The sequence below is a fragment of the Syngnathoides biaculeatus genome, chromosome 3 (assembly GCF_019802595.1).
Source record: "Syngnathoides biaculeatus isolate LvHL_M chromosome 3, ASM1980259v1, whole genome shotgun sequence".
NCBI classification, from domain to species: Eukaryota; Metazoa; Chordata; class Actinopteri; order Syngnathiformes; family Syngnathidae; genus Syngnathoides; species Syngnathoides biaculeatus.
The window spans coordinates 19146663-19158998 of record NC_084642.1 but is presented as its reverse complement, the minus strand read 5'-3'; positions in this window follow the sequence as shown (position 1 = coordinate 19158998).

Here is a 12336-nt window from a genome sequence, read left to right as displayed (position 1 = left end):
TTGACTCACCGTTTGAGGGTCCTTAATGCACTCACGTCACATCCTTATCCAATTTAATAGCCACATTGTTGGACTAGGCCACGGAGCCTAGTGAGGATAAGCTGTTGAGAGAATATGAAAAGAAAAACCCTCCCAATTATACTGTTTACGTGAACATGATAAAATCACATTGGGCAAAACCTGCAGTGTGAGCATAGCCTTTGATAATAAAGGCATCCAAGTCATTTTATCAAGATGACATAATAATTATAAAACATTCCTTTGAAGCCGCCATCTCAATGTTGATGTGACTCTCACGTGTCAGTCCCGTGATGCGTTCAAAGACATTGCTTGTGATCAATCACAGGTAAGATCAGACAGCAATTCGTTTGAGGCCGCATTTCAAAGGACCCCGATTGAAAACGAGCTCACGAGTGCTTTCATTTTTTTTTTCCAGATGCATCTCGTCATTGTTCCACGTCTTAATAGCATGATGACAAAATGGGTCATTTTTGCGTGAACATCCACTGACCGATTGTGGTCATTTACCATTTGGACAGTTTTTATTGCAGTCTTTCCAAAACCCTTGAACCCCACACCCCTTCCCATAAACAAATCTGGAGATCCCAGTCCCCTGTGCACATTTCCTCCAAAAGTCTGAAAGGCCTTTTATTGAAAACGTTTTGATTCATCTAAATGGAGCTGGTGTAGCCCCCATCCCCCGCTCGTCGACGCTTACAAAAAGGCTGTAAAGCTATTGAAGCGGCCTCGTATTTCAAAGTTTCAAAGTTCATTCTACTCCTCCTTCAACATACAGACAGAATTGGAACACCCCCAGAAAAAGATTTTTAAAATGTTTATTTCATTTTATTGCATGGTTGGAAAATTCTTTTCCTGGCATCCCCGTGTGTCGACCCCTCCCTCAACGCTTCGGACTATTTCAGCATGTGGCATCCGCCAAAAACATTTTGTGTTGTTCCTCTCCCAGCTGTCTCCACTCCCCAAGCCGGGGGATCTCCCGCCCCAGCCCACCCTGGGTGCCTGTCTGCTCACCTGCCCGTCCCACAATGCAACAGGCACGCACACGTCGACGCATCCACACAACATAAATGTGGCTGGAACCGACCGAGTTGACGCACTTTGTCCCCCACAATCACCCTCAGAAAAAAATTTCAAGCCACGCTTCCCCTTCAAAATCCTCACATCATTGATGATATACAGATTCAAACAATACCACAGTGACTGAACTGCACTACTGTGGTATACGTGTGGCTTAGGAGTCGCCCTAAAAATGTCCGGCACTGGTCCGGGTCGTCCTGTGAACGGTTTATCTGTTATTTATGACCGCTTGACACGTTAGCCTGCCATCAACGTGCATTTTGGGGGTGAGCGGGAATGCCGCGTTCCTCTCACAGCTGCGGGCCGTCGTAACTTGGAGGCGCCGCCATCCCAGAAAAGCAGGGATGGGCCGTTGCAGCTGGGCCCCATACGTTGACTTCCTCAACTCCTTTTTTACACGACCACATACGTTGTTGGCGCTTAGAAATGGCTCCACCGCAGTCCACAGTAATCGGTCACCACTTGCGAGGCCTTCTTTACGAGGAATTTAGGGCGAAGCGATTGGTCACGCCCGAAACCAGACAACAACTTGTTTTCAAAAAGCGCATCCTCATTTCATGACCCAACATTCCATTGTTCCACTTCAATACACACAAAGCTGCCTTCCACAAATACGTACATCCTTTAACATCCGAAAAAGTTGCAACATGCCCTCAAAAATGTCAGACGCTCCACCTTACCCATCTTGACAGATTTGGCGCACCCCCTCTTCCTAGTACATGCATTCTAAAGTCTGAAAGCTTGTACTGCAACATTTTTTTCACCACTCATGCCTATGAACATCCTGACAGTGTAGTACACCGCAATAGTCTTACATACACACCTTAAATAAACTCCTAGAGGCTTTTAATTGTTGCTTTTTATTGCAAACCGTTTAAATCTTGCAACCTGTTCAACATCCTACATTGTTGGCACACCCCATGCGACATAGTGTCCCTCTCTATGCTGTACTGCACGCCCTCACAAAGTTAGATTTTCACAACTCTAAAGAACCCCAAACGTATCATGTGATACGAGTTTTTGATGCATGTAGTGCACGGATAATCCACCGGGGAGCAGGAATTTGCTCACTCGATTGGTTTGACGTGAGTCTACAAGATCGCCATGACTAAGGAATGACACGGGTGGTTTTTAAGGAAGTCTGAAAAAATTAAGGTAAGAAAAAGATTCCGATTGTTTTGGGGAAACCAATAGGAACAGATACAGGGTTTATGCAATGTGAATTTTGAGAAAAAAAAAAATTGATCTCTAATTCGCCGTATCATGATGATTGATGACTAATTGTGTGTTGCGATGGTGCCATTGCTAGTCTCTTTTACTTAATGATTTTCACTAAAATCTGATCAAGAAAGAAAATATTTGTGTGCATGTGTGTTTTTAGATGGCAAAAAAATGCCCTGAAGAGGATTATGGATGGGAATTCAAGTGATATGGAGCAGCTAGGCCACAGGGGTCGCGAACCTTTTCGACTGAGAGAGCCATAAATGCCAAATATTTTAAAACCTAATTTCAAAAGAGCCATGCAATATTTAAAAAAAAACTAAATACAAGTGTATTTGCGCATTTACTGTATGTAGAACCAACACTTTTAGAGTACAATAACGTCTCAGAATTCTTTTAAAAAACATTGTTATGATGTTGCTAACTAATGATGACGAAAGAACTTCTTCCCATTAATGCGACTTCAGATGGTTCCTGGTTTTGCTAATGGCTTGATAGTCTGTTTCAAACATGGTCAGATTAAGCTTCACGCAGGCGTTGAGCTTTCCATCCGTTAATTGGAAACGTAATTCAATTTGATTTTCCATCATGTTGGTACGATGGCGAACAGTTCTTGCCGGCAAAGGCTTGTCTTTTATTCGTTTGACTATCTTGTTTTTTTTGCAAAGTTGGCAAAATGTTGATTGGCAACGTCAAGTACGAATGCTTTGGCATACCCCCCATCTGGGAATTTAAACACACAGCAGAAACCTCCCTCTCCACAAAGGCTGTCCGTTCTTGTTGAAAGCTTTGATACCTCACTAGGACAAACCTCTGTACGACAGAAATCACATGTACAGTGTGTCGTTATGAGGGCTCCGCGAGCCATATGCAACCACCAAAAGAGCCAGGTATGGCTCACAAGCCACAGGTTCCCGACCCCTGAGTTAGGGGAAGATGATAAGGATGAGGGGCAATGGACCCTGACTGCAAGGATTGGGGTGAACCAGAAAGTGGTGATGATGGTGATGAAGGCCCAGAAGTTCCAGATGAGGACGCAATAAAACCAAAGGAGAAAACCCCAAAGCAATTTGGCAAGGGGAAATGTAAACAGGAAGTTTACAGGAAGATTGTGGAATGTGTTGTGGAAGACTGAAGAGAGGCTTGTTAGGAAACCATACAAGTATTTCAAAGATTTTGGCACTGAGGAAATGGATGAGAAAAAAAGGGGAGAGGGTCGTTGGATTTCAGCGTAAACCAGGAAGACATCATCGTGAGATGGTATGACAACAAAGGTGTAAAGCTGCTCTCTTCTTTTTGTGGGCCATGTGAAGCGTTGGGATCGGAAACCCAAAATCCCAAAGCCAATCCCCACCATGGATACCAGACCAGGCATCGTTGACACATACAGTACAACATCCATCCATCCATTTTCTGTGCCACTTATCCTCACGAGGGTCACGGGGAGTGTTGGAGCCTATCCCAGCTATCAGCGGGCAGAAGGCGGGGTACACGCTCAACTGGTTGCCAGCCAATCGCAGGGCACATAAGAGACAAACAGCCGCACTCACAATCACGCCTAGGGGCAATTTAGAGTGTCTGATTAATGTCACATGTTTTGAGAATGTGGAAGGAAACCGGGGTGCCCAGAGAAAACCTACGAAGGCACGGGGAGAACAGGCAAACTCCACACAGCCACCGTACTATAGTTTAAAAAAAAAAAGATTCTGTTATTGATAATCTTGTCCACTGAGTCTTTACTCCAAATCCACGTGCACGCGCCAAAGCGTTTTTATGAAATCAGCGTTTATCTTTAAGATAGTGTTTTATAAGACTGAGGATAACATTTTGTAGTTGAAACTTTTACTGTACGCAGTTATTCCCATTTTTTTTGTTTTTCACGGCAGGGCTTGTTCCATATTGTGTTTGAAATATCCCCAAAGTTCAGCAAGTTCTTGCTGTGCATGTGCGACACCCCTCTACTGCTGTCTGGAATCGTAACTAACACTTGTGTGCCAAGGAAAGAGGGACAATGAATCTCATTGTAGCAAACTTTCCTCTCCTTGCATTTGGTTTCATGTGCACACATCTTAAAGAATAAGGAAGAAGAGAAACCCTTTGGTTGTCGCCCTAGACGGAAAATCGACTTTATAAGTAAAGTGAAATGTGCTATATGCAACATCACATATGATGTCATAATCCAATGAGGGTGCCTTGCTCAAGGACTCCCTCGAGCTCCTTATCTGGGGTCTTTCCAGACCACAATCCATATCCTTAAAGGACTGACCACCCTCATGACCGTGTGAACCCAAACCATATCAGAGGGTGGCCCCATGCTGATTGTAAAAGTGTGCTTTGCTGCCATCTTGTGGCGACTTAGTGCCAAGCAGCAATTTTAAAGTGAGGGGAGGAGCTTGAGTTTTACAGGCCAGAGCGCCGTCTAATGGAAAAGTGGTGGTTTGCCACCATCTTGTTGCATCTATGGGCAATTTTAAAACTTTTATCGAGGGTTAGGGTCAGTTACTCACCCAGTTAGAGTACCGCGCTACTTGGGTGCTAATTTTCACACTCCACCCAGTCAGCAAAGATATGTCTAACGTCTAACGATCATCGGTCAAAAAAAGTTTTCCTAGCTTCATCGCGCGTCTCATCAAAGTCGCTTGGCTGACGAATACTGTATTGTGTGAGTAAGCGCTTTTCAGTTTTAGGAGGAATTGAGTGCAGATATTACTGTTATTGATGTTCATTTATTGTTATTCACTGCATTTTTCTCCTGTTCTTACTGGAGATCTGTGTAAATAGTGTTTCATCTGAATCGTCCTCCAATACAAACAAAAAATTAGGTGGTTATTTAAAAAGTCAGCATTCTTTTTCCCAGTGGATAGTAAAATATCCAGTTTTAATAGTCCAGACCTCGTGTTGTGGTCATTTTTGATAAGATGACAGCACACTGCCAATGACGAAACGCTGTTCAAGCAACATTAGAGGAATGGAATGTTTGATGGCAGGCCGACAACAGTGAAATGTATTTTTTACTTAGTGGGCAGGTTTAATCAGAAACCCAAGCATTTGTACACAAGCATGCAGTACGTATAAAAAAGTCAATTTTCCATGCTATTTCCACTTTCGGTGTGGTTGGTAATGTGAAAATCCCCAGCGTATTTACACGCTCTAAAGCTGCCTTCCAAATGTGTGAGCACAGCTGCTCAGCACTCGTTGCTTTCATGTAGCAGCTTTAGCGGCTTATCTATAGCCGGGCCCACCGCGGTGCGTCCGGCTCCGGGCAACAAGATTGCCCTCCCCCTGCCGCCACAAAGATGGTGAAATATGGAGATTCTTGATGCAAGACCAAACCATTTCACAGGTTTTTTTTTTTTTTTTTTTTTTTTTAAAGCCTTGATACATTTGTTAGCCTGCAAATAAATGAGATAGGCTGTACAACTTCCACTTTAGTGCCAGATTTCTGTGCATTTTCTGGCATAATGTTTCAAGTGACTGGAGAGTATTTAGAGCAATCAAATTGCTGACATTTTTCAATTTCATAGGTCTTGCATGAGTCCAGCTCAATGCCAAGTGCACACAACCCCCCCCCTCCCTCCTCAAAAAGAGTAAAAACATTGTTGAAATGGAAGATAGAAAATGCAAGTCCAGTACTGTGCGTATGGGTGGGGCAAATTTTTATTTTTTATTTTTTGGGACACTGTTCACTCAAACAGTTGCACATTATTCATTTTCCAAGCCGCTTATGCCATGCTACGAATACAGACGATGACAAAGCGACTCCTAGATAGCAACTATGTCTACCGGCGTGTGCTAATGCTAGCTTAACGTTGTATCATTAGCGAGAAATGCTATTTTGCGATATGAGTTAGAGTGTGCTATGGACTGTCGCCGACTGCAACACATAACTGCAGCTGTACAGCATTAATGCTAACAGTTTGAAGCTATATTTGGGGGTAATGTACCTTCTTCTTTTCCTTTCGACGTGTTCCACTAGGGGTCGCCATAGCGTGTCATCTTTTTCCATCTGAGCCTATCTCGTGCATCTTCCTCTCTAACATCCACTGTCCTCATTGACCTTTTCTTTGGTCTTCCTGTTGCTTGTTTGCCTGGCAGCTCCATCCTCAGCACCCTTCTACCAATATCCTCACTCTCTCTCCTCTGAACATGTCCAAACCATCTAAGTCTGCTTTCTCTAACCTTGTCTCCAAAATATCCAACTTTGGCTGTCCCGCTAATGAGGTAATTTCTAATCCTATCCAATCCATTCACTCCAAGCGAGCACCTCAGCATCTTCATTTCTGCTACCTCCAGTTCTGCTTCCTGTTGTTTCTTCAGTGCCACCGTCTCTAAGCCGTACATCATGGCCGGCCTCACCACTATTTTATAGACTTTGCCCTTTATCCTAGCGGAGACTCTTCTGTCACATAGAACATCAGACACCTTCCGCTAACTGTTCCACCCCAGTTGGACCCGTTTGGAGACTTATAATGAAAATTAAATCTGAGGCATTAGATGAGGCCAGAGAGAAATAATTTTTTAAAAGATCCTTACAATATTTTTTTTACTGTCAGGACATGTAGATTGTTTCAAGATTCCACCCATCCATCCATTTTCTGAGCCCCTTATTCTCACAAGGGTCCTGGGAGTGCTGGAGCCTATCCCAACTTTCACCAGGCAGGAGGCGGGGTACAGAGAAACAAACAACCATTCGCACTCACAATCACACCTAATGGCAATCTTGAGTCTTCAATTAATGCATGTTTTTTGGATGTGAGAGGAGACTGAAGTGCCCGGAGAAAACCCACACAAGGCATGGCGAGAACACGCAAACCTCACACAGGCAGGGCTGGAATTTGAACCCCAGTCCTCAGAACAGTGAGATAGACACTCAAGCAAGTCGCACTATCGTGCCGCCTGTTTTATATATGATAAAAACTAACTGCTTTCAGATAAATCTGTTCCTTCTCTGGCTCTACGTGAAACCAGTTCTTGCCTGCTCTAAGCCTGAATGTTATCTGTATGTCTGAAGTGCGTGTGTATGAATGTGTATGTGTGTATTCATGCATTAACAATCAAAAGTTAGTGTGTGTCCTGCATGCAAGAGCATAGAAATAGAGCTCATGCTCGTCATTCATTCAATTAGTTCGATATCTTTGTCTCGTCAGTTACAATGAAGAAAGTAAGTATTTGAACACCCTGCTATATTGCAAGTTCTCCCACTTAGAAATCATGGAGGGGTCTGAAATTTTCATCGTTGGTGCATGTCTACTGTGAGAGAGATGATCTAAAAAGAAAAATCCAGAAATCACAATGTATGATTTTTTTAACGATTTATAACATGGCAGAGACCAAAGTGCTGTCCAAAGACACCAGAGACAAAATTGTACAACTCTATACACAGCTTGAAAGGGCTACAGAGAAATTGCCAAGCAGCTTGGTGAAAAAAGGTCCACTATTGGAGCAATCAGTAGAAAATGGAAGAAGCTAAACAAGATGGTCAATCTCAGTCGGAGTGGAGCCCCATGCAAGATATCACCTCGTGGGGTCTCAATGATCCTTAGAAAGGTGATTAATCAGTCCAGGATTACACGACAGGACTTGGTCAATGACCTGAAAAGAGCTGGGACCACCGTTTCCAACGTGACTGTTGTTAATACACTAAGACGTTATGGTTTGAAGTCATGCATGGCACGGAAGGTTCCCTTGCTTAAACCAGCACATGTCAAGGCCCGTCTTCAGTTCGTCAATGACCATTTTTTATGATAAAGAGGAGTCATGGGAGAAAGGTTTTGTGGTCAGATGAGACCAAAGTGGAACTTTTTGGACATAATTCCACTAACCATGTTTGGAGGAAGATGAATGATGAGTTCCATCCCAAGAACACCATCCCTATTGTGAAGCATGGGGGTGTTTTTGTGCACATGGGACAGGACGACTGCTATGTGTCAAGGAGAGGATGACTGTGACCACGTACTATGAGATTTTGGGGAACAGCCTCTTTCCCTCAGTCAGAGAATTCAAGACGGGTTATGGCTGGGTCTTTCTACATGACAATGACCCCAAGCACACAACCAGGAAAACCAAGGAGTGGCTCCGTAAGAAGCATATCAAGGTTCTGGCGTGGCCTAACCAGTCTCCAGACCTAAACCCAATAGAAAATCTTTGGAGTGAGCTGAAACTCCGTGTTTCTCAGCAAGACTCCAGAAACCTGTCTGATCTAGAGAAGATCTGTGTGGAGGAGTGGGCCAAAATCCCTCCTGCAGTGTGTGCAAACCTGGTGGACAACTACAGGAAAGGTTTGACCTCTGTAATTGCAAACAAAGGCTACTGTACCAAATATTAACATAAGTTTTCTCAGGTGTTCAAATACTTATTTGCAGCTATCACACAAATAAATCGTTAAGACAAAAATCATACATTGTGATTTCTGGATTTTTCTTTTTAGATCATCTCTCTCACAGTGGACACACACCTACGATGAAAATTTCAGACCCTTCATGATTTCCAAGTGGGAGAACTTGCAATATAGCAGGGTGTTCAAATACTTATTTTTTTCACTGTACTCTACCCGGTCAGTATTCCACTTTGTTGGCTAGCTAGTTGACCAGTTGCCGGGGTCGTTAGTCAGAAGTGCTGCTGTTCATTTAAAACTGTGTCCATGTTCATGAGAGTACGTCTCACTCGTTTTCAGCTTTGAAGTGTGAATTGAACTCAGCGGGGTGCAAAATTCACTCCAAAAAAAGCACACAGTCAAGATGCTAAAGTGTTTGCAGCACAGGAGCAATGCTAATGTACATCTGTTCCACTCAATCTATGGCCTTTGAACACTTTTTTTTTTTTTTTCCACGCCGGATAATAAGCGGAGCCTTCTTCTTCCCCCCAATCCTCCCAACTTCAAAGCCGATGTGCCACGGATAATGCAAATGATGGCAGTACGCCGCTTACTCAAGAGCAAGAAACCAAAGCACAGTGTAAGGGGGAGGAATTAATGCTAATTGGCAGCGGCCTGCCTTTTATGTGTGCTGAGATGGGGCAAGAAATAAAAACACTGAACATTGTTGTCGGGTGTGTTCAATTAGGATACTAGAGTTTATGGGGTTAAAACAAATGTTGAGCCCCACACACGCATGCTTTTTTTTTTTTTTTATTTTTTCATTTGACTCATTTTTGTCATATTAAAGGAGACATTCACTTTATTTGCACGTTGAGCTCCTAGGTCCCTTTCATATTATCACAATCAGGGTTAGTGAAAGGTGAGGAAGGCACAGCAAGGCATGGCAAGTGAGGGGAAGCAGGGACGCATGGCAGGTGTAGAGGAACCCCAAAAATCTTTACTTCTAAAAATAAACTTAAAGTAACAACTAAAAATACTCCGAGTAACAAAGTGTGACGGAAACCTCATCTTGAAGCTTGCTATGACTTTCAAAAACGAAATGAGCAACAAGCAACCCGTGACAGAGACAATGGACGAACAAGAACTCAAAGAAAAGAGGGAGATAAAAACACAGAACTTGATGAGACAACAAAAGATACCTGGACAAGACACGAGTGTTTGGAGGGAGCTGATTGGCCAGCACAAGGGAGGGTGCAAACGCTGACAAAATCAGCACACAGGATGTGGAACTCGGGAAAAACAAAATCAACCAAACGCAACCAAAACTGAAATATGACACATGGGGTAAAATTGGCTCATTTTTTGGGGCTGATATATCTCATCCAGGTTGCCACCCTCCATTTTGCCCCACATATTGCTGGGCCACCGGTGAGTCCGGCTTTCATTAGATTGACAGTATGTGAAAACGCTGCAGTTATGCTTAGCCTTTGGTTTGATTTGCTCCCACAGCCCCCTCGTCAAAGTGGTTTTTTAACATCGGAACATCTCACAAGCTAGCTAATCTAGTCTATCAGGTCAGGAAAAACACGTGTTGGTTACCGGTCCTCGAGAGAACACATTCATTCAAGGCTTCCTCAAGGTATGTTCACGTGGTTTCAATACAATACAGCTCACAAACAGACAACGAAACATTACTTAGGCTAGGAAGCCAGTGCTAGCTAATGGTTATACGTAAACATGTCAGCGTTCTGTCGAATCATGATCTAAATCTTCTGTAAACATTAGTTTGAGCGCATAAATAAAACCTGACAACAGTAAGCATGGATGCAATGTGGCAACTCAACTATTGCTTGACGTCCAGGTGCGCTCTTGGAAAGTTGAAAGTCTCTTTCAAATGAATGAAAAAGCTGAACTTAAATTAGCTCGCAAACAAAAATGCCGTGAGCCATCATCTTTGGGCTTTCCTAGCGTGTAGCGGAGCCTTGACGTGGATTTAAAAATACAGTGGGGGGAAAACAGAGCACTATTTCACTGAACAATGAAAATAAATATTGGCAAAATAACTGCCTAAATAATTATTTTCCCTGGTTAATGGGACTGCTGGTCCTGAACCTTTGCACACAGCATCTGCAAATCAGGGCTGTCGGAAGTCACTTTTATCTTTATGCAGGACTGTAAGCTGCCGTCTGTGAGGAGTGAGTGGTGTTTGATTTTAACATAGTACATGGTGGAGATTAGCTGTGCGCATGCATATGTGCATCCAGGACTCCAAATGCATTTCTTCGTTTTCGGTGTCGGGGATGGCATTCCATGTTTCAAACACGCATATTTTGAGCGATGAAAAATAATACTGTATGCATCCATGGATTTTCTGAGCTGCATATCATCGCAAGAGGCGTAGGATGCTGGAGCCTATCCCAACACCCTAACCACTTGCTCCACCATCACAGTTTTGAGGACTGGGGTTCAAACACTGGCCCTGCCTGTGTGGAATTTACATGTCCTCCCCGTCCCTCCGTGGGTCTTCTCCAGGCATTTCAGTTTCCTTCCAAATCTCAAAAAAATCTCTAAATTGCCCATAGGTGTGATTGTGAGTGTGACTGTTGTCTGTCTCCATGTGCCCTGTGTACAAGCCGATGTTAAAGAGCTCGAGCAAATGCCAAAGGAATAATTACCACCTGAGACGTGCAAAAAAACTCGTACTGTAGATTAGGGGTGTCAAACTATTTTATTTATTGTGGACATCAAAATTTTTCCTTGGAGTGGGGGGTTATGACTGTGAAACGTGTCACCTCGTGTTATGACCAAAAGAACAAGGTCCTGGATACAAGCGGCCGAAGTGAGTTTCCTCTGCAGGGTGATTCTTCTCTCCCTTAGAGATGGGGTGATAAGCGTGATCATTCGGGAGGAGCTCAGAGTCCAGCCGCTGGTCCTCGCCATTGAGAGAAACCAGATGATGTGGCTTGGGCATCTGTTTAGGATGCCTCCTGGGCACCTCCCTGATGAGGTGTTCCTGAACATGTCCCACCGGACCTCGGGGACGACCCAGGACATGCTAAATAGATAATGTCTCTCACCTGGCCTGGGAACGCCTTGGGATCCCTTTGCATGACCTGCGGGAAGTGCCTGGGGAGTTGGAAGTCTGGGGTTCCCTTCTGAGGCTCCTGCCCCTGCGACCCGACCTCGCATAAGTGGAGGAAAATGGATTGATGGATATATATACGGGTTATGCAAAAAAAAAGAAGTGATGCCATTAATGGTGAGCAGGACTGTACGTGAGAGAAAATAATTCCGTCATCTATATGACAGCATTTTGGGAGAAAGTGTGAGCGTTTCACGAGAATGTGAGCGAAAAAAAATTCTGTGTGAGACCATTTCAGTAGTGCATGTGAGGACGCACCCCCCCCCCCACACACACGTGCATGTCTGGGGGAAAAAAAAAATTCCATTGTGTTTATGAGAGTGCTTCATTATTCTGTACGAGGTAATCCTGAATTATGTTCCTGGTGGCCCCTCACGTCACGACAAGATCCTCCTTTCCTTGACTCTCTCTCTCTTTTTCGGCAAGACATCAAAGCTGGCGTCGGCGACGCTTTGATGTGGACGTGTGCTGTTGAAGGGATGTCACGCTGCAAGGTGCCCCTGGAGCACAGGGGCCACACTTGAAAGCGGGGCCCGGTCAGTTGCTGAATGTCCGACAA